This window comes from Schistocerca gregaria, chromosome 1 (assembly GCF_023897955.1).
Source record: "Schistocerca gregaria isolate iqSchGreg1 chromosome 1, iqSchGreg1.2, whole genome shotgun sequence".
In the NCBI taxonomy this organism is placed as follows: Eukaryota; Metazoa; Arthropoda; class Insecta; order Orthoptera; family Acrididae; genus Schistocerca; species Schistocerca gregaria.
Genome location: NC_064920.1, coordinates 214,774,761 through 214,799,190, shown reverse-complemented (window position 1 = coordinate 214,799,190; position 24,430 = coordinate 214,774,761).

Genomic DNA, 24,430 nt, shown 5'->3' with positions numbered 1-24,430 from the left:
TTCTATAAGGTCAAATTTGCATTAAAAGGAATAAGATTTCATTCCACTGAAGCAGTGGTAGCGAAAGCGACACGCGTCATCAAGCAGCTCACAGAGGAAGACTTCCAGCACTGTCTCCATTAATGGAAAATTTGCATGGAGAGTTTTAGGGATAGAAGACGGGATTATATTGAAGGTGACAATAAGGAAATACTTATGTTTCTGAAATAAAATGTTTTACAGCAATAGTATCGTTATTTTATGGTGACACCAGTATGTACTCCCTGAAATGAAAACAGGGGACACAGCGAAGTCACTGTTGTGTCTTTGGTTGTAATACATAAGAACACAGTTGCATTTTCTGTTCTTGTTCATATAATATATTCCGAGGAGATGTGCGAAGCCAACGACGGCTAGTGACACTGAGAAGATGTATTTGGTCTCTAGTGACGTCAGATATCAGGTAGTGTGTCACAAAACAGTCGTAGAAATGATGAGCTTTGCATAGTGTGCCGCGGACTTTTAAGTGACGCAAGGAACAAAATGGAAACAATACAAGTATTGTAATTCACTATACTTGTTGGTAAAAGTTATCAACATCATCTCATTGCCAGAACATGTAAGGTCAGACTGTGTGAATGATGCGTTTGGAAATAAATTCGTTAGTTTAAGGAAATATTTCTTGTTTGAAACAATTAATTTGTTTTAAATTACTTATTAAACTGTCACAGATTATTATTTACATAGTATGTCCATATTATTTCCGTTTTCCTAAATTAATGGTCAGATTTTCGGTTTTAAGCCGACAACGTGAAATTGTGGATTATACATCAAAAGAAATACGAGGGCTATCCACAAAGTACATTACGTTTTGGAATTAAAAATAAATAAAGTACTGGATTTTTTAAAATTATATACAGATGAAAGACACACTTAAATACTACTTTTCTACATAGTTGCCATTTAAATTAAGGCACTTATCGTAGCAATGGACGAGCTTGTAAATTCCTTCGTCGTAAAATTCGTCTGCCTGCGCCTTCAACCACGTGGCGACTGTCTTTTGGGACAGAAAAGTTGTGACTTTCGTGGATTTCCTGGAAAGAGGCACTACAATAAACTCTGAAAGGTGTTGCCAAACTCTGCACAACCTCAGAAGAGCAATACAAAAGAAGCGTAGCGGAAGTCGGGCTCAAAAATCTTGCTGATTCACGACAACGCCCGGGCCCACACGGCAAATGCTACTCGTGAAGTTCTCGAATCTTTTAAGTGGGAGTTGTTTCCTCATCCGCCGTACAGTTCCGACCTGGCACCGAGCGACTTCCACTTATTCCCAGCAATGAAGAAGTGGTTGGCTATGCAGCGTTTTGATGACGACGCACAGCTTCAAGAAGAGGTAACCACGTGGTTGAAGGCGCAGGCGGCCGAATTTTACGACGAAGGAATTCCCAAGCTCGTCCATCGCTACGATAAGTCCCTTAATTTAAATTGCAACTATGTAGGAAAGTAGTATTTAAGTGTGGCTTTCACCTGTATATAATTTAAAAAAATTCCAATACTTTATTTGTTTTTAATTCCAAAACGTAATGTACTTTGTGGATAGCCCTCGTAGTAACTGGTATTTTAGCATTATTGTTAGTTCTGCCAATAAAAGGGCCCATTATCCACTTAACAGTACGTTGTGCTCTCAATGTAGAATATTGGTGTAGTGAGAGAATAGCCTAATGTTTGATTAAGGTACCTTTAAGACAAAAAAATTATAGATTTTCATCTTTCCACTTGAAATATTTTCGACACAAGAAGGGAAGAAAAACTTTTGAAATTAGAAGCAAATTTTTCAAATAAATTACACTGATGTGAAATCACTAAAATACCAACTGTGATGACTATAAATAATTTTTAAAACGTATTGAAATGTGTGAAACCATGTTGAAGATACGCCCAGAAGATGTTTAGGGCAAAATAAATGACTATGGCATTTGCAGATACTCATTTATATGATATTTTTCGATTGAAATATTATTATTATTAACTTTTACAAGCTACATCATCTGCATAGAACTGCTGCAGACCTGCCGCAAACAAAGAGGTAAACTGTGGCTCCGCACAAAACGGTGTGAGAATTGTGGTTAGTGAAGCACAAACAGTATTTACAATGACTGACCATATCTCTGTTGTCCAAAAGTGTTTCAAACTGTTTTCTGGAACTAACTAGAACAATTCTGAAAAGTGTTTACGGTATTTATAAATAACTCAGTCCGAGTATGTGAGTACAGCATTTGAGTTAACTTTCCAGAGGATGGCAACAAAGATATACAGTACATTTCTTTCTTTTATTACATGGTCGATGCTTTTCACAAAGGATTTGCTCCAATCAGTGCGAGACTGGGCGATGCACACTGATCAGCAAGAATATTATGACCACCTACCTAGTAATCGGTACGTCCACCTTTGAGACACGTAATAGCGGTGACAGCTCGTGGCATGGAACCAATGGGGCCTTGGTAGATCGACGGAGGGAATTGGCACCACGTCTGCACACACAAGTCGCCTAATTCCCACAATTCCGGGGAGGAGGGAGATGTGCTCTGATGTCACATTCAATCACATCCCAGATGTGTTCGATCTGGTTCACATCTGGCGAGTTGTGGGGAGGGGGGCGGCCAGCACATCAGTTGGAACTCGCCACTGTGTTCGTCGAACCACTCCACTTTCACACTTCTGGCCATGTAACATGGCGCGTCATCTTGTTGGAAAATGTCACTGTCGTCGGGAAACATGATCGTTATGAAGAGGTGTGCATGGTCTGCAACCAGTATATGATACTCCTTGCCATCATGGTGCCTTGCACGAGCTCCTTTGAACACATGGATGGCCTCGTGATTGTTCCCCAGGGCATAATGGAGCCGCCGCCAGCTTGTCTCTGTCTTGCGGTACAGGTGTCAAGGAGCTGTTTTCCTGGAAGACGAAGGAGGCGCGCCCTCCCGTCGGCATGATGAAGAGGGAATCGAGATTCATCAGACCATGCAACGCTCTACCACTTTGACAACGACCTGTGCCGATGGTCATGTGCCCATTTCCGTCGTAATTGTCCATGTCACGAAAGTTAACATTGACACTTGCGTGGATCGTTGCCTGCGGAGTTCAAATGTTAGGTTGTGTTCAGTGCGCTGTGTATTCAGACACACTTGTACTCAGCCCAGCATTAAAGTGTGATGTTAGTTTCTCTACATTAAGCCGCCTGTCCTGATTTACAAGGGTGCCCAGCGTATGATGTCCGTCACCTGTAATGATGGGTGGCCGCCCAACCCTATGACATCTGGACGTGCTTTCACTTTGGTCACGCCACGTGTTGAAGACACTTACCACAGCACTCCTCGAACACCCAACAAGTTGTGCAGCTTGCGAAATGCTCGTGGCGAGCCTCTTGACCATGTACACTGCTATTACTTTTGAATTCGTTCGGGTTAATACTAAATGCACCGTGCTTGTGTCTGACTAGCGGTCATTCCTTTACAGGTGATGCTGCTATCGCCTGGACAGGTTTATATCGATAACAGGTCGCTGGTGATAATGTTTTCGCTGGTCAGTGTATATTCCGTTGGATCGGTATCTTTTGATTAAACGAATTTAAACGTTTGGTACCTGGCATTAGTTATAAATAATCTTACAAATCCTCTAACCAATAAATCCACAACAAATATTAATGTCATAATTTCAAAACTCCGTCATTATTAATAAGCTTTGATCCCATTACGAAGTAATCACTGTGCAGTCCCAGCACAACAGCCACAAATATTTCAATATAATAGACCAACGATGTGTAATGTGGACAAGTGTAGTACATATCATATATAAGAAACGAAAAGCCCGTTGCATTTACAGCACCCCACATCAAGTTTGATTTCGCTCGGTGCGCAACTTGTGTCAGTTGAAAAGTCTTTTCCAGAAGAGGGGTTTTTATCCCAGGAGAAATAGTTCCACTTCTGTTATTTACAAAGGACGCATAACTGTCTTCGGAAGACATTTTAAGGCTACAATTTTTATTATGTTTTGGTATACTAAATTCGCAAATGAGACGCGCCAACAAAAATTTCAAACATAACCTCCCCAAACTTGGACTCCCGCCACACAGACACGCCACTGAGTTGCAAAATAAGTTTCCCCTGTCGAGTGTGTGCAGAGTGGTGTGATATGGGCGAAAGACGACACGGCAGGTGGACGCGCACCTGCAATACACCGATACACCATTGGGTAGGGGTCGACCGCGATCAAGCAGATGGCACTATCACAGTACCTGCGCAAAGCAGAGGCTAGCCGCTGAGTCTTTTCCCGGAGCTATGGAAAGAAGGTGCGTTTTGGAGTCGTGGTCAAAGGCGGAAGTGAGAGCTGTTATCCGCTATGAATGGGCATGTGGAGTATCAGGCACAGAAATTCATAATCGCCTTGTTGAGGTGTATGGGTCATGTGTGACGTCGAGGGCCGGCCGTTGTGGCCGAGCGGTTCTAGGCGCTTCAGTCTGGAACCGCGCTGCTGCTACGGTCGCAGGTTCGAATCCTGCCTCGGGCATGGATGTGTGTGATGTCCTTAGGTTAGTTAGATTTAAGTAGTTGTAAGTCTAGGGGACTGATCACCTCGGATGATAAGTCCCATAGTGCTTAGAGCCATTTGAACCATTTTTTGTGATGTTGAGGCAAATGATGCGGAGATGGTGCCAACAATTGATGGACGACAGCAAGTGCAGGACATACTGAGACCTGGACGGACGCGCACGGCTACTACAGATGCAAATGTCAGGAAGGTGGATGACATGATAAAAGTGAACCGGCGTATCACCATAGATGGAGTAGCGGCAGAACTTGGAATTGGACATAAGCGAGCTGACAAGAGCACCCACGACTTTCTTCGATACAGGAACGTGTCAGCACGATGGGTGCCCCACCAACTGACCCCGACACACATGGTTTATCGCATGGCGTTCAGCCTGGAACAGCTCCTGCGTTACCATGAATCTGGCAATGACCTTCTGTTCAATAGCACTCCGTCTGCAGATAAGTGCTTTGGACGCCAAAGGAGTTTTGTTGCTGGGCTTTCTGGAGGATGCAACCATCAATGTTGCGTGATACTGTGCCGCTCTCTAGAAATTGAAAGAGGTGATGCGGAAAAAGCGGCCTGTCCTCAGATGTGGCGTTCTGCTGTTGGATGACAATGCGAGACCACACACGGCGACGACAACGCAAAACCATATTGCAACTCTTGGTTGGGAGCGCTTACACCATGCGCCTTACAGTCCGGATCTCGCACCAACTTCCATCTGTTTCCTGCTTTGAAGAAGACTCTCAGCGGAAGGCGCTTTGGCAGCAGTGCTGACGTCAAACAAGCCGTTCAACGCTTCTTGCGTATGCGAAGCCCTGATTTTTTCCTGGAAGGCTTTTTGAAGCTTATAAAGCGCTTTGACAAATGTCTCAATGTACCTGGAAATTATGTAGAAAAATAAAGATATGTCTTATCTTTAATGTCTCACTCTCTTTTTTTTCCTTTCACACAGAACTCTGACCACAGTCGACGGGGGAAACTTTTTTACAACTCCTCCTCGTATTTCACAACGAAATAAATCGATTTATTTTCTGTTCTTGTTATCATTTTACGAATTAACCTTGTGAAAATGATGAAACACAATCTCTGGTGAGATGATTTGTGACGGAGGAATGAGGTGTTTGTTTAAATAAGTCACATGCTTCCGGAACAACGACTGTGACGAAATGTAGTATACGAGGTTCGTGTCAAATTCAGGCGAGTGCCGTATGGTAGAAGTAATCGCGAGAAGTGCGCTCGGTAAATTGCAGGTGACGCGAACTGCAGTTTGGCCGGCCGGGTCTCCAGGGAAATAAGCGTAAGGGAGCGATGCGTTCGCCACACAACACCACCAGACGGGGCTCCACGCTTCTCCCACAACTCTCGTTTCTGTTAGCCGGTACGTGAAATGTGTCAAGTCGCACGCTCTTCACAGACAGAACCTGTAACCGTGTAAACAGAAAAACTGAAGACATGACTTCAAACACCGTATTACCGTGGGACTTTGATACAGGGCAATGAAGACGGTCACCCAGAACGCCATGCTATGGTCTAGGTACGACCCAAGTATTGACGAGGAAATGACCAAACGTGTTATGTCGAAACCTGTGTTTTTTCTTTTCCACTGTCGTCAGCTTTGAAAAAAGTTCATACACAACATTTTAGCTGATGACATTGTAGCGGTAGGAGCAGGGAGGAAGTGATACACATTAATTTACAGTACAGGGTGTCCCACTCAAACCTCCCTGATTTCAAAGACCCAGGAAAATAAAACCACAGTAGACACAACAATGAAAAATGCACAACATTGTAGAGCATCTCAAAGAATTTATTTATTTATCATCAATACACCTCTACATGTGAACCATTTGTAGCACGAAGAATACCGAGGCTATACTAAATTTCTTGCCAAGTTCTTTGTAACATCTCCTCTGTTATTGTTGCAATCGCACTAGTGATACGATGTCGCAACATAGGAACATCGTCCACTTTGGTCGCATACACGCGGTCCTTCACGTGTCCCCAGATGAAATCAAGCAGCTTAATGTCGGGTGAATGTGATGGCAATGCCGTGGAACTCCATATTGTTGAAATATGATGTTGGGTTGCAAGTCTTGTATCTGAGAGTACACAAATTGCTCCAACATGTCCAGATACAATGACCCATTCACTGTTTGTTCCGCAAAGAACAGACCAACAATCCTGTCCTGCATTAGTCCACACCAGTCGTTTAGTTTAGGGCTATCACGAACATATTCAATGACAACGTGCGGTTTTGCTAACCCGAACATTATGCCTATTAACCCTTCCTGATAGATGAAAGATAGCCTCATCTGTGAATAAACATCTTTCCAGGGAGCTGGCATCCATATCAATACGCTGCCGCATATCCGCAGCAAATTGTTGTCGGCGTGGTTTGTCGTTCGGCGTCAGATGTTGCAGAATTTGCGCTTTCTAAGCACACATACGAAGACGCTGGTGAAGTACAGGATGCAATGTTGATCTAGGTACATCAAGTTGCCTAGATGCTTGACGAATTGACTTACGTGGGCTTCTGAGAAACGTTTGTCTGATGGCTTCCACTGTCTCTTCTGAAACTCCGTAACGTGCGTCACCAGAATCTTTCAGAACACTTCCTGTTGCCAGAAACTTCCTATACCATTCCTTAATTGTTTTCACATCAGGCGGATCACATTCACACACACGACGATAATTTCTTTGCACAGTAATCGGCGATTTTGTATCTGAAAACCACACTACTGCTTGCACGCGCTGCTGTGGAGTCGCCATTTTGACTTCATGCAACCATGCTGCACTCTAGCGACGATACTTGGCACTTGTGACATGGGAATATAAATTCTTTGAGATTCTCCTCAATGTGGTGCATTTTTCATTGTCGTATCTACTGTGGCTTTTCTTTCCTAGGTCCTTGAAATCAGGGAGGTTTGAGTGGGGACACACTGTATAATACGTAGACTGGGCTTAAATGTTGTGACATGTGTCGAAACTTTCCGCAAGGTTTTGGTGTTATTCGAATGTGTGCCTCTCTGGTGGAATCGCTGGTTGTGTAGAATCTCTTTACCAGAGAGGCTGGTGGTGCGAATGTGGTCCGCAATGCGGCGTGAGCTAGCAGCGGCACGAGGAAGGTGGCAAGCGGCGCCCTGTGCTGGCAGCAAACCGTGTATGTGCCGAAAAACGATTTGGCTGCACCTGGGGTGATGGTGTCGCCTAGCTGAAGTTGAGAGCTGTAATTTGGAAAGGAGCTCCCCTTTGCACGCAAGAGCACTTCGATTGCACAAAACATGGTGTTGCCTGGAGGAGATCGGCGGTTAAAGCAACGGTTGCAGGTCTGCGCAGCCATCGCTGTGCTGTCGCTGCGCCCAGGTTGCATTGACACATAAGTACTGAATAACTGCACGTGAAGCTGTGTAAGTTTATTATTGAGTAGTTGCCCATCTGTGATAGATTCTTCCTCCATTAAATTACCTAATCCAGACTCATCAGGATTATTATCAGATCCAACATTTTCTTCGCAAACTTCTTTACCACACCGATTATATAGACTTGTTTCCTCCTCTCTAACGGAACCTCTTATTTCTCGCCCAAACTGACTGGCTCCCAATGAGGCGTCCGTCAGTTTAAATTGCCTCGCCTTGATAGGTGATTATCTAATTGTCTGTTGCTATTCTCCCAAGGTCTCTCCTTGTTATTATGTCCTCTGTTTCCATTCCAAGTACTATGGTTGATCCATCTGTTATCACTTCTATTGTAACCACTCTTATTATTCTAATTTTCCTTGTCGCTCCTGCCTTGATTTCTGCTTTGATTCCTTCCCCCAGATGGTTGACTGCCAAATCTGCAATTACTTAACCTCTCATTTCTCTCAAAGGCTCTATCCAACTTATCTACGTATCTCAAGAACTGATCTACAGAGTCGTCTGGTCCACAAGTCAACTCCCACTGTACTCTTTTCGGTAATCTCCTTTTTAAGGCATCTATTTGTATTAGTTCGTCAAAAGGTTTGTCTAAGTGTACGAAGTTCCTCAATTGGTTTTCACAAAAACACTTCAAGTTACCATCACCTTCCCTATACATTCAAGCATTCACAAACTCATTTTTAATCCTAGCTTGCTCAAATTCTGACCAAAACGCATTTAAAAACTTTCTTTCAGATTCATCATATGGCATGGTAGAATTAACATTCTGATTGCCCCATGAAATTGCTTCTCCATCCAAAAATCGCTTAGCAAATTTAATTTTAGCATTGTCTGTCATGTGGTTACTAAAATTATCTTCACAATTCTGAAAAAAATCAACAGGACGCAATTTCCAATATCCTGGAAAGCATTTTAAAGATATGCCACCAAATACACAATTAATATTGCTAACAAGATTTCATTGAGCTACACCCTCTTGTAATTGTAGAACTTTCTTACTTAAATCTAAAGCATTATTTTTATACAAATCTAGTTTTTCATCACACTTTAATTCTACATACTTATTTGATTGGAAATGTCTGTAAGTTTTAGCTCAGAGTTCCTTTTGTAAGCTTCTACTTTTTCTTCTAAGATTCTTCTAGTCTCAACAGCCTCTACTTTAAGTTTAGAATTTTCTACTTCTACATGTTTATTTAATTTTTCGAATCTCTACTCGTTTTTGAAGAACTCTTGTGTGAAGTAATTTCCAATATCCCTAACCTTCCTTCTACTGCTCCTACATGAGTAATGATTTCGCCCTGCCCTGCCTCAACAATAATTTTTAGTGCTGCCAAACCATCCTGGATCTCCCTTGTCTTCCTAGTATTCTGCCTGATTTGTCCCATTTGTTCCCTCACTTCTTCCCCAAACCGGTCCCATCTGTTCCTTTGCTTCTTGCCTCAACTGTCCCATCTGTTCCTTCGCCTCTTTCATATTCTGCATTAATAACATTAACAAATCATCTCCGCATACTCTTGCCTGTGCAATTGGAGTACTCGTGGCGACGTTCTCACTGGAATCCTCTAACCAAAACTCTGATCTACACTTGGATTACTATTGGGCGATAGTTCACTGATACTTGCTCCTAAGTGTTTTCTACAGATTCACTACTAACACCTTCTTTCTCACTCATTTTTATAATATCGTTATCAGCCACGGTAAATTAAAATATAAAAATTTCCAACACAATTGCTTATCACATTCAAAACACATGAAAAATAGACTGTTACCCAACTGGTGGTTGATGGTACTTTTCGAGATTTTGGTCCTTTTTTGCGTCCAAAATACACACAAAAGTCTCCTGGAAGTACCGAATCGTGTGAAAACCACCCAGATGCATAAAAAAGGTGATATCAGACATTTCACATTAATCTAGGGGGAGGCTCTACCGTTATAAACGATCAACACTGAAGTGTACTGTGCTACCCTTGGGAAACTGAAGAATCACTTCTTAGTGTTCATTGCCACAAAAATGCAAACGAACTTCTTCTTCCTAACGACAACGCAAGACTTCACGCAAGTCTGCGCATCTGAAAGGAGTTCATAAAACTTCATTGGACTGTTCTTTCTCTTCCGCCCTACAACCTGGATCTCGCACTTTCCAACTTCGATCGATGCACTCTGTAGAATGGATAATGGGGAGGTTATTGATGCAGCAAGACATTGATTCCAACATAGGCCAGTAGAGTGGTACCATGCAGACATAAATGCCCTCCCAGTAATGTGGCTTAAGGCCGTCGCTTTAAACGAATATTATGTTAAAAAAAATAGGGTCATGTAGATAAAAGAGTGGGGATAATACAGTGTGCTGGAATACCGAATAAAATCTACCTGCCTTTAGAAAAGAAGTTGCATTACTTAATGAACGCCTTTGTAGTATTGATTCTTTATTACACTATGTATAATTACTTTGTGACATATAAAACATATTTTACTAGTACTATAACCATAATTGGACCAAGTTATGCAATAAGGATTCAACCACCATTTTCTGAATTTTTGGAGATATATTGCAAAATATGCGAAGATGTGTACCATGTTATGCAAAATAAAACTAACCCCTTTCTGTAATGTGGTGCTGTCTAGAGAGCGCAGAACCAACTGACGGCACTAGAATCAAAAGTGCAGTGATTTGCAATGTGTAAACAAGTCATGTCTTCATGAGCCGTAAGTGTTTCAGTTACGACTGAACTGAATAAACTATTGTGTTTTTGGTTTATGTAATTTATGTATAATATTAACACACTTCCTTAGGAGAAACCAATGACAATGAACAACGTATCTAGAGGAAAATACCCGGTGTCTTTGTGGTTACATGACGATGTGAGTTTGCAGGTTAGTGGAATAAATAATATTTTTAATACTTTCTGAGCACCTGAAACGTAGTGTTTTGTAGGTGATATTACTTACAAGACCTTTCTTGTTGTTGTTGCAGGAAGGGAATGTTACAGAACAGTTTTTGCAAGCCCAAAATGAATCAAGTGAAAATGACGTTAGTATAACGTTTTAACTCACCTATTTTTTATGACTGTCATTTATATTGAACTGGGTGATATTTTCATGGTACTGCATACTAACAAGGGCCTATTTTTTATGTATTACCGGAAGAAGATGGAAATATCATATGTGGGTTAAGACAAGGTGTCATGGATATTAATGGATCTACTGATATAGAGAAATTCAGTTATGGAACATGATGCGGAAGACAGCTGTAGTGTTGACGACAGTAGCAGTGCTGCAGGTAAACATAAAGGGAGGCCCACAAAAGGAAGGAAGAGAAAATTTGGAGGTTTATCAAGAGGGCAGGGGAAGATCCTAAGAAATAGTAACAAAAATATGTTAACGCTGCTAAGAAATCAGTGGAGCCAAAACCGTTTAGAGATTACATCTGTAATTGTTCAAGAAAATATAGTGACAAAATAAGCATACAGGAGAGGAAACTGTGCTTTGATAATTTTTTGAAAAGTGGAAATTATAATACACAAACTGCAGTATAGGTAGAATGATTAGGCAACATGAAGTCTGCCATCACAGAGGAAATAGAGACAATAATAAACGTACTTAGAGTAGGATTCACATAATAATGATATTACAGTTTGCTGGGATCTCTTCTGTCAGACAGTGCGTATTTCAACTAAGAGGGTGAATACAGCAATGGAGAAGAGCAGATCCAAAGTTAAGATAAGAATGCATTATTAGATAAAAGGATATGTAGTGGAGGTCATAATAAGAGTACAGATCACCAAAAACGGGAGATTATGCACCATATTAGTAAGTTCCCAAAAAATGTAAGTCACTACAGTAGAAACAAGTCAGATGCAGACTACATTGCACCTGATTTAACTATAAGCAAAATGTTTGAGTTATATAAGCAGACCCAAAGTGATGTCTCATTTTGCAAGTATAAGGAAGTATTTCTGAAAGAGTAATTTATTAAGGAAGACAGTTCAAAAAGACACATGTAATGTTTGTGACAAATATAAGGCATAAGTTGCATCAGCAAATGCTGCAGTGGATAAGGCAACGCTTAAAGATCAGCATGACAAACATATATATACAGCAAGCTCAGAAAATGCTGAAAAATGATATGATTAGAGCTGAGGAGGAAGATCAGACTGAAACATACACTTATGATGTAGAAAAAACATTACCATTACTACTGATACCAACAAATATCTTTTACAAAAGACAACTCTGGATGTACAATAGTGGAATCCGTACTGGTAAATGTAATGAAGTGCACAGCTGTACCTGGATTGAAGGCACTGCTGGTTGTGAGGTGTAAGAAGTTGAGTCATGTCTTCATGCCCCACACAACGTAAATCATGAAGTGAAGGAGTGGTTTTGTGGTTGGATTCATGTGGGGAACAAAACCGTAATATAGAAATGGTTTTAATTTTAAAAGCTACTCTAGAAGATCATTTTCTTTGGAGACAATTTTATTGAAATATCTTATCTCAGGCCATTCTGTTTTGCCTAGTGATAGTGTCTTGGGCGATATAGAACGCGCTCTGAAGATGCAGGATAGACTCTACACGCCAGAAGATGATGTCTGTGTAATTCAGAGGACAAGTAATAAAAATCGCCTACAGGTCCATAGTATGCAAAAATATAATTTTAAAGGAACTGCACAACTTGAAAAGAGTTTCGTTAATAGGAAATAAGATATACATCAGAACAAAGTAAGCTGGCTGCAACTTCATCAGATTAGAATCTTAAAGAGCAAACCTGTCTCTGTGCTTATGAATAAGAATTAGATGTGAATTTTGTTGAAGCTGATGTCAAGAAAAGAACAGCTGGTTGGCCGAAGTCTGCAGTAAACTTCTTATTGCTCCTGTTACCTTTGTGACATAATGGAAAGCTTATATCACAGCCAAAATTGGACGACATTGCATCCATAATGCATCTCATTCCGAGTGATCCTACCATGTTTTACAGTAATCTTTCAGTAGATTGTGTTATTGGGGATGTAGTTGATGGGGTTGATGGTGAGCTGGACTTCACTTTGGACTAACATCGGATTTATTGTGCAAAATTTATTGTTTTTCTTTCCATTCATTGTAGTATGTTCGTATTGATAGGTAAATAAATGAAATTTAATATATTAAACCATACAAACATCACTATTATCAGGTTTTTCAAGCTCCTGATGCACACTACCCAGTCCCTCAAAATATAACACAAACGATCCAAGTGCCATTTTAACTTACTGAGGTAAGCAATAAGGAATCAACTCCCATTTAGGCCCTTTCCACCTAGGGAAATCTATATTTTATACCATTCTTTATTTTAAACTTTGGTATCTAAAATGTAAGCTATAATAACATTCTCACCTTGTGTATATTGTACTTGTAGAATTTTATTTTTAATGTTTTGCAAAACATGATGAAGTTCAAAACTATAAATTTAGAGTTGGATCTATATTGCATAACAGGGTCCAATTCCTAGGTTGATGTGGATCAATGTAGGTTGAATCTTAAAAAGAAGAAGACAGCCACCATCCACTATTAATATTGCCATATATTTAAGTAAATAGCGCCGTAACCGGTTCCGAATTGACGAGTTCATCATCAGACGGCTGTTCATATGATTTGCAAGATACACTTTGCATAATCTTCAGTTTTCGATTTTTATTTGGAAGAATAATATTCTTGATGTGTTCGTGACCTACGTTCGAAAACAGTGTTAGAAGCGCCCTATTTGAACATAACTAACCTCCAAACGATGAAATACAGAGTAAATAAACATGTGAGGTTAAGTGGTTATGGAACTTACATCGAAAATTCCGCGCGATTTTGTTGCGAAGTTGCAGGATTATATTTTTCAAATATTCCAAAATATATGCAGCACGAATATATTTCGCAGCTTTTTCGGTGTAAGTACCACAACCACTCAACCTCGCATATTTGTTTACTCTGTATTTCATCGTTTGGAAGTTAGTTATGTTCACATACGGCGCTTCTCACATTCTTTTCTACCGTAGGGCACCAACACACCAAGAATATTTCGCCACATGTACAATTTTTGTTAGTAATAATAAAAATGCCTAAATAAGGAAGTTATTTTTTTTGTAACTAGAAGTCAATTATTTTGTTTTACAATTTATTGAAAAATTCTGTAACTTTATATCTTCTCTCCTTTGAGTCCGTGTTAAGTTGAACTTACTTCCATGTTGTCGAGATCTACACACTTCTGTTAGGTGCTTCTTCTTCGGACGTGGCAAAACTTTTCATTCTTAACCGTGTAGATAATGTAATTTTCATTTATCGGACTTCTTCCTCATATGCAGGCACCAGGTGTGGCATGAAATTTTCGTGGTGCGCGGAAGAAAATAAAAAAGTCTTCGTATTTTTGCACTTAGAAAAATTATTATTCAGATGCCGTGAAAGCTACTACACGCATCTCATATCCAGGCACGTCCTCTCTCCACGACAACTCAAGACATAAGGTGATAAAACATTGAATGAGGTCTTTATCATTTGTTCTCGCCTTCTGGCTCAGCAAAATACAGTGGTTATCCTTGGCTTTTCCTGCGTACCAACACACATAGTGGAAGAATAAAAATCGAAAACTGATGATTATGTAAAGTGTATCTTGCAAGTCATGTGAACAGCGGTCTGATGACGAACTTGTCAGTTCGAAACCGGTTACGGTGTTATTTACTTAAATAAATAGCAGTATTAATAGTGGCTGGTTGCTGTCTACATCTACATACACACTCCGCAATCCACCACACGGTGCGTGGCGGAGGGTACCTCGTACCACAACTAGCGTCTTCTCTCCCTGTTCCACTCCCAAACAGAACGAGGGAAAAATGACTGCCTATATGCCTCTGTACGAGCCCTTATCTCTCTTATCTTATTTTTGTGGTCTTTCCGCGAAGTGTAAGTTGGCGGCAGTAAAATTGTACTGCGGTCAGCCTCAAATGCTGGTCCTCTAAATTTCCTCAGTAGCGATTCACGAAAAGAACGCCTCCTTTCCTCTAGACTCTAGAGACTCCCACCCTTCTTCTTTGTAAGAGTCAAACTACATGAATTGTACACAGCCACGGTCTCACTATGTCAGTTTTAGAGAAAATAGCATGATGTAGATAAATTTGAAAGCATAGCAGCTACAGTCATCCCGCTTTGCTGTTACTAATTAAAAAAATATGTAGGATTGAGTCAATTGAGTGTAATATTAAAGTTTCGGTCGTAGCCCAAAATGTAAACAAACAGCGTTATATGAAAGTCACATAACAGCTCAAGTCTTTTGCTGACGACATGCGCAGTATAGTATGCTCCCTCCATAGATATTCGTATTCTATGGTTGAAAACGTTACAGGCCTGCCACATTGTCGTTGATGAGCACCATCGCCGAATGCTTCGAGCTGTGGGACGTGCAGTGCTATATTCTTGGCGTAAACCACGCCACTCAGTTGCTCAGTTGCAATTGTTAAAACAGTGAAGGCAAAACGACTTTTGTTGTTGTGTTACAGCTATCTTCACTTGACGTACGGTGGGTAATGAACGACCGAGGTAGCAAGTACTGGCGCTATTCATTTTTGGATAAAACATCATGGTGTGTGTGAAGAGTGTAGAGTGAATGGAGATATTGTCTCCTATTACCAAAATTAAACGAAGACGCCAGAGACTACACACTGATCTTGTCAAAAGTCGAGAAGCGACTGTTATTGACGTTGTAGTTCTCAGAGGAACTGTGGGCATTGTGTGTCTCTGGATCCCCTGTGAGTGTACAAGTTCTTATCAGAACGCCTCCAGCGCAGTTGCCTCTGGTAGTGTTGCACAAGTTCCTGCCTTGTCTGCGTCGTACTTGGAGTGGTGCTTCCAAAGGCAGCCACTAGTTTTACATGGTCGCTGCCATGCTAACGCCTAGGAACTGGGCGGTGCAAGTGATAATGGGCAACAGAAGCCGAGGAAAGTCCTTACTGGTGACAACATTAACTGGCGCCAAAGGAAACTTTTAGTTTTGACGAATGAGTTAAATTGCACTACAAATTTATATTTTTGTTCATGTGAAAGATGTAAGTAATACCAGAAAACCCATGTGAAATTGTCGCATATTTATAATTTTACGTAATAAGAGTATTTCGAATAAGTGTAGTCGTTGGGATAAGGGTACTTGTGGGAAAAAGAGAAACCATCTTTAAATGAACCGAATGACGTGAAATAATAATCATGAATTTATATATATATACTTGTATATAATTTCCATGCACATAATTTTCAACAAAATTATCTACAGAGTATTATAACACCTCAGCATAAACGATATTTGACGTAAGAATGTAATCTTCGTGTATTTTTTGTTTTTCATTTCCTCTGATGGGTACAAAGATCGATGCAAGTGCCCTTGAAAAAGCTACATAGAATTCTTCGTGAGTAAAGGCGGCATTTTCTGAATGCAAAAACGTTCTTTGAAGCGTTTTTTCCCTCTAATTTATTTATAATGACTGCAAATGCAATTTTAATAGGCAACCGCCCTTTTGCCAATTAAAGAGGCATGCTTGGATCACACTGTTTATTAGTTTATCTGTGATATGACAGCTATTTTCCCAGCGTCAGTCAACCGAGCATTTATTGTACATTCATTCGGTTTTGTTGAAGTTAGGACGTTACACCGTAGTAGCAATAGGTAAATCACAATTCTAGGCGGCAATGACAAATACGTTTGTCGTTTTAGAAAGTATATTCGTTTAGAAAAGTCACCTTGTGGGCAGATATAATGGAAAACCACAATGGGCACAGTTACTGTTTATGACAATGCTGTATAGAAATTATGCTGTTATTAAATACTTCAAAACAAATAAAATAGTACTTGTAATAAGATAATATGAAAAGGAAGTCTCGTATTCGTCATTAATAAGTTAGTTTCGTCTGGTCTGAAACTGGGCATCCGTGATACCCTTTTGCCTACGATAATTAAGTCTCTTTTACCATAAAATTTCCACAAATAGTAACTTTTAGAACAAGATCAGTATGCAACGTCAGAAGCCAGTTAAAAAACCTTTGTAACCATACCTCATCCATCCCTCTGCGATTAGAATGTGTTGAGAAAATGGGATGTAGACTTGGGAAACAATATATAATATGATAAGGAATGTTGGTACAAGCGCGAAGTTCAAATGTCCGCCGCTAGTCTGCGCTGCAGTTGCTGAAAAATTCAAGATGGCGGTGGCTGAAAATAAACAAAAAAAAAAAAAAAACCGCGACATTAAGGTGCTGAGAAATTTAAAACTACAAGAAAGTGGTGGTGGGAACTTAAAAAAGTACAAGATGGCAGTGGTGGTAAACTAGAAAATATTCAAGAGTTAGTGGTGTTAACATCAAAAAACTCCAATGTGTGCACACAGTTCAAAAAATTATTGTCAATACTACAATATTTTCGTGTCTAAAAACATAAAAGCTTTAGCTAAATTGCATAAAATGGTACCATATTGAAAGATATGAAACAGTACTTCCAAAAATTAAACTCTTGACCTGAATCGCATACATTGACGCTTTCGTTTTTCTCACGCACACACTGACGCGATGTTTATGCCATTAATTGTAGGTTAAAGAAAACTGACCTTTAATTCTGTTGTGCAGTTTGTTTACCAACAGCTATGGAAAATTCTCTGGTAAACAGTCGTGGTACGTGGGCTGAGGATGTATAAGCAATCGAAAATCACACTCAAATGGTGTGTTCTTGTTGTGGTCTTCAGTCCTGAGACTGGTTTGATGCAGCTCTCGATGCCACTCTATCCTGTGCAAGCATCTTCATCTCCCAGTATCTAATGGAACCTACATCCTTCTGAATCTGCTTAGTGTATTCATCTCTTGGTCTCCCTCTACGATTTTTATCCTCCACGCTGCCCTCCAGTACTAAATTGGTGATCCCTTGATGCCTCAGAACATGTCCTACCAACCGATCCCATCTTCTCGTCAAGTTGTGCCACAAACTTCTCTTCTCCCCAATCCTATTCAATACCTCCTCGTTAGTTATGTGATCGACCCATCTAATCTTCAGCATTCTTCTGTAGCACCACATTTCGAAAGCTTCTATTCTCTTCTTGTCCAAACTATTTATCGTCCATGTTTCACTTCCATACATGGCTACGCTCCATACAAAGACTTTCAGAAACGACTTCCTGACACTTAAATCTATACTCGATGTTAACAAATTTCTCTTCTTCAGAAACGCTTTCCTTGCCATTACCAGTCTGCATTTTATATCCTCTCTACTTCGACCATCAACAGTTATTTTGCTCCCCAAATAGCAACACTCCTTTACTACTTTAAGTGTCTCATTTCCTAATCTAATTCCCTCAGCATCACCCGATTTAATTTGACTACTTTCCATTATGCTGACGAGAAATCCTTCGCTGTTTCGTAGGTAAATGCTTTCGTACCGTTAACTGCTACTCGAAATTGGACCTCGTCAAAGAATAAATTGGTTTCTAAATTCTCTTTTGCCATTTCCGAGGTTAATGTGCACTTTGCATGTGAGTTTCCCGACGGCTCTCGATGTCGAAAGCAAAAATTGAAAATTATTCTGCTCGGCGCATGGCTCGTTGTGGGGAAACTTCTGGCTGCAGAATGCAAATAGCAGGCTGTGGACACGGCGGGCAATGTAAACAGCAGTGCCGTGCGATTTCGGCTGAAGTGCCGGGGCAGCTGGGTCGCGTTTCGCCAGAGTAAATACGCGTGCGCCTGTCACGCACACCGCTGCCACATGGCCGGCATTATCAGTAAATATTTCCTTTTAATTATAAATTGTGAGATTGTCAGGAGGAGCAAATAACGTGAGCCGAGGAGAAGCACGTATTAGGAACACGTCTGCATCTACAAATACACAACACAAGCCACTGTACGGTGTGCGGCGGAGGGGATACTCTCCCAATATAAGTGACATTCTGTCCTATTCCATTCGCATTTAGAGCGAGTGAAAAATGGCTACCTGTAAGCCAAAAAAAAGACATACACCCTCTCTCATCTAATTCTACTGATATCAGTGGTATAGAGGTTGTTCAAAATTCCCCTTAAAAACTTCTAAGAGTTGTAGAAGGGGACTGAGTAGATAATAGTTTGAAATGGAACCCATGTCCGGGAACGTACCGTTTCCGTGCTACACCCATTTGAAAACAAGTTGGTAACACTACTGCTTACAAGTAATTTACAAGGGAAGATCGGTTCAAAAATGGTTCAAATGGCTCTGAGCACTATGGGACTTATCATCTGAGGTCATCAGTCCCCTAGAACTTAAAACTACTTAAACCTAACTAATCTAAGGGCATCACACACATCTTTGGCCGAGGCAGGGTTCGAACCTGCGACCGTAGCGGTCGCGCGGTTCCAAGACTGAAGCGCCTAGAACCGCTCGACCACACTGGCCGGCGAGAAGATCGGAAGCTAACGTCAAAATAGTTTTATTACCAAAAACTTTAATAGGTAACAAAAGAAATCACAAATAAACTTACATATTTTACCTACTTTTCTACACGCTCGCTAACGTTCTCTACACATTTCTCCCATCCTGGTATCATTTCCAATATACCGAGTTCGTAGGAGTCCTTTAAAGTGCAGAATATCAAACTGCGGACTGTTGGTTTCACTTCCGCATCTGTAGCAAAGCACTGGCCGTCCAATAATTTCTTCATTGAAGCAAACAGCTAAAAGTGCGATGGTTCAAGGTCCGGACTGTATATACATGGTAGAGTACCTCCTAACCAAATCTGGCGATTTTCTCACGAACAGGAGCAGCAACATGGGGGTGAGCAATGTCATGAAGAAGGTTGACACAGTCAACATTAACATTGTGGCGTTTGTCACGAAGAGCATGACCCAACTTAACCAGAGTGTTAATGTAAACTGCAGCATTCACAGTGGTCCCGTGTCCGGCAAAGTCGACCAGTAGCACGCCATCCATATCCAAGAACACTACCACAAGCCCTATAGCAGCAGACTGAGTCACTTTGAATTTTTTCGGTACTTGGGGGACCAGCAAATTTCCACTCCATAGAGGTCTGCTTTGCTTCAGGCGTGTAGTGATACGCCTGCGATTCATCACTAGCCAGTATTCCTTTCAGGAAGTCCTGCCCTTCTGTGGTGTAACGAGTCAAGTGATTCAAACTTGTCATTCGCATCATAGGAAATGCTGAAGAACGGGATATGCAATAAGAATGTATTGAAATACACGTGTTTTCAGTAAGTATTACTGAAGAAGGCTAAATTACAACAAAGAAAGTGTATAAGTGATGTACCCAAAATTTCAAATAATTTTCTAGTTTATAAATCTTATTTCTCCTAAAAAAAGTATCTGTCAGGCACACTATATAAAGCAAAATCTCTCTAACAATCTCTCAGTAAAATAAAAAAAAATGCAATAAAATGAAGTAGAACATGAAATAATGTATTTATATAAATCAGTTATCAGTCTAGCCCAGCTTCACCTAAAATGAAATGCCATGACGTAAGGATTGGTTTGACTAACTATTACTAAAGCTTAATTAAGAGTTATTTCAGTCATAATCAATATTTCAGAGTGAACGTAGAACACTGAACGTAGAAAATCGCATTCGTACGACTTCATCTTGTGAAACCTAATGCGTAGCACGTTCCTTGTCACAAACATACGTTCATAGAAGGGACTGCGCTCTATGCGAATCACTGCTCCACGTTTTGAATGTCCTGGATTGTTTTCGTACTAACGAGAATTTTCCTGTTGTAAGCGTTTTTTGTGGACTAGGTTAAGCATCTAGTGCCGGGTTTTCACGAAGAACATATGTGCTGAATAACCCCGTTGCCAGTGTAAACTCCTGCACTTAGAAACACAGCATTATCGTTTGAGTCAACAATTTCACTGAATTTTGCTGGAAAACACATTATTTTCATTTACTCTTTATCCAAAGTATGGCTGTGGAACAGAAGGTTTACTTCCAAAATTTTGGCTACCAGTCTTTAAAGTTCAGAACATCATTACAAGTGACCGCATTTGCAGAGAAATTATTGTTTATTCCTGCATGGTTGATTAGGGCGTTATATTGTTCTGTCACGTACACACTGGGAGATCTGCTGGCTTCCACTACACCGAAGTACCGATCAGATCGAGGAAATGAATACCTTATTGTGGGAAATAGTGATCGATTGTACAAAACATCCCCGAATGAGTCTGTGCATTCAAAAGTCAAATTACAGTGTGATTTTTATTTTGACACCCGCAGTGATTTGAAATTAAAAAAAATGTACAGTTCTTGCACTGATCAGGGGATATTATTCTGATTGTAGTGAAGCAGAAATGAACATACCTCATTTGGAGATTAGCTCACTGCGTTTATGATATGAGAAAAAGCCTTATTGTCTTTAAGACTGTGAATAGTTAATACACTGTAAGGAAAATAAACGACGTATCATGAAGGAATTATCCAAATGGAACGGAAATCGGTAGATGTGATGTAAATGTACAGACAAAAAAAAAAAAAAAAAAAGATTACAATTTCTGAAAAATTGGATGATTTTTTCAGGAGAAAGAACACTACAAATGGAGCATGTCAGAAATGCGTTGGTCCATCTCTTGCCCTTACGCAAACAGTTGATCGTCTTGGTATTGGTCGATGGAGTTGTTGGATATGCTCGTAAGGGATATCATGCCAAATTTTGTTCAAACAAATTGTTCAAATGGCTCTATGCACTATGGGTCATCTGTCTCCTAGACTTAGAACTACGAGGGTGATCCCAAAAGTAAGGTCTCCTATTTTTTACAAGTACATAGACCAGCTTATTTCTACAATGGTTTACATCAGTTTACAGCATGAACATTTAGCTATTTTTCGACATAATCACCATTTCTGTCGATGCATTTTTGCAGACACTGTGGCAGTTTTTGTATGCCCATGTCATACCAGCTCGCCGTCATGCTGTTTCTGGACTCAATTGTCACGGGTAAGGAAGCCTGGGCATACCACTTTACACCTCAGACCAAGCAACAATCACGCCAGTGGCGGCATCCTTCTTCGCCAAAGCCTCGGAAATTAAAACAAACACAGTCTGCCGGTAAAGTCATGACAATCGTGTTTTGGGATCAGAAAGGGGTATTGTTGGTCGACTTTATGCACACTGAGACCACAATTAACACTGAAAGGTGCTGTAGGACTCTGAAAGAATTGCAACTGGCAATTCAGAACCGGAGAAGAAGAATGTTGAGTAAGGGCGTATACATTTTCCAAGACAACGTTCGCCCACACATCGCTCGGCAAACCATTGCTCTCCTGCAACAGTTTCAGTGGAACATAATCACCCACCCGCCCTATAGTCCTGACTTGGGAGCCAGTGACTATCACCTGTTCCCTAAGTTAACATTTGGCCGGAAAGCGATTCAGCCCCGACGACGAGGTGAAAGAAGAGGTTCATAACTTTCTGAATTGCATGGTGGCAAGCTGGTATGACATGGGCATACAAAAACAGGCCAGGATTATACAAAAATGCATCGACAGAAATGATGATTATGTCGAAAAATAGCTAAATGTTCAAGCTGTAAACTGATGTAAACCATTGTAGAAATAAATAGGTCCATGTACTTATAAAAAATAGGAGACCTCACTTTTGGGATTACCCTCGTACTTAAACCTAACTAACCTAAGGACATCACACACACCCATGCCCGACGCAGGATTCGAACCTGCGACTGTAGCAGCAGAGGGGAAATTTTGATCAATTGGCGCTTTAGATCGTCATTGTAGGATCCTGACTATAATGCTCCAATCTTTCTCAACTGGAGAGCGATCCGGTGACTTTGCTGGCCAAGGTAGGGTTTGGCAAGCGTGAAGACAAGCAGTAGAACCTCTCACCGAGTGCGGACGAGCATTATCTTGCTGAAATGTAAGCCCAGGGTGGCTTGCCATGAAGGGAGGTAAAACAGTGCGTAGAACATCGTCGACGTGCCGCTGTGCCGTAAAGGTGCGGCGGATGATTAACAAAGGGGTCCTGCTATGAAAAGAAATGGCATCCAGGTCATCACTTCTGGTTGTCGGACCGTATTGTAGGCGACTATCGGGTTGGTATTGCTGTGGTCCTCTCCACCAGACATCGCAGCGCTTACAGTATCAGCAACCAAACTGACAGCCTGCAGCCGCGGGTTGCCCGCCTCCGCAGGCACACCGAAGCACTACACAACTGACAGGAAATATTGATGAACGGCCACAGCAACAACCACAACAACAACACCACAGCAAAGACACCAGCGGCCACCAGTTGCCACTACCGGCCCACATAAACATAAGGAAGAGGTCGCTGCAGATCCCGGAACTATTTTCACACGACAACCACGTGATGGAAAATAGTTCCGACGTACTCATCCGCCGAAGCGCTATAAAGGCCGGCGCTCGGCCGCACATCGGCAGTTCATCAAACGCCAGCAGACGTGGATAGCTGCTGCCCCGGCAGCCCGGCTTGGATCTTCTCGCTGATCTCTGGACTAGGCTTGGTATATCGGATAAGTTTCTGGCGGAGACTAGTAGGAAATTATTTCAGTTGTTTCTATCTTATTCTTGTATGTAGTTGTGATTCGAAGACGGATCACTGTTTTGTGTTGGTGTAATAAGTTGTTTCGGACTTTGATCGTTAGTTTCTTCTGCTTATGCAGACATATCAGGTATCCCACCACAGTACGGGTCGTCCCCCAGTTACGTCTTCAGTCAGGAACATCACTGACTGGAATAGAATTGTCATCAGTGACGATTCCAGCCTCCAACTGAGCTCCGATGATCAGCGAAGGTGTGCCTGGAGGTTCCTCATACGGCGATGGGATAGTAACCTGACTAGTCTGAGAATGTTTGTTTTACACACAATTTGAAACTCCATGTGTGTAAGTACAGTAATCGCTCCTGGGTATCTGATGATGGATGAATTCGGAAACGCGTCATATGAGCAATGAAGTCAACCTTTGCCTGATGTTTGACTTTTACGATTGCGATCCAGTGATCACGAATGCAGAAGTGGCGATTGTTAAAATAATGGTCGCCTGTCTCCTGACTGACTTTTGTGTCACATTTTTATCATTGAAAATTAATCAGTCCAGAGAATCTTGGAATACCCGGCACAGATGTCTTTCTACTATCAATGTCGATAACAGAGCCGTCCGCGATGGCCGAGCGGTTCTAGGCGCTTCAGTCCGAAACCGCGCCTCTGCTACGGCCGTAGGTTCCAATCCTGTCTCGGGCATGGATGTGTGTGATGTCCTTAGGTTAATTAGGTTTAAGTAGTTCTAAGCTCTGGGGGACTGATGACCTCAGATGTTTCCATAGTACTCAGAGCCATTTGAACCATGTTTCTGATAACAGGCAAAAATGGTTCATATTCCAGATTCCCGGAATGGATGAACTGTTTATATACAAAGTTAAGTTTGTACGGAACCCTCATTACGCAAGT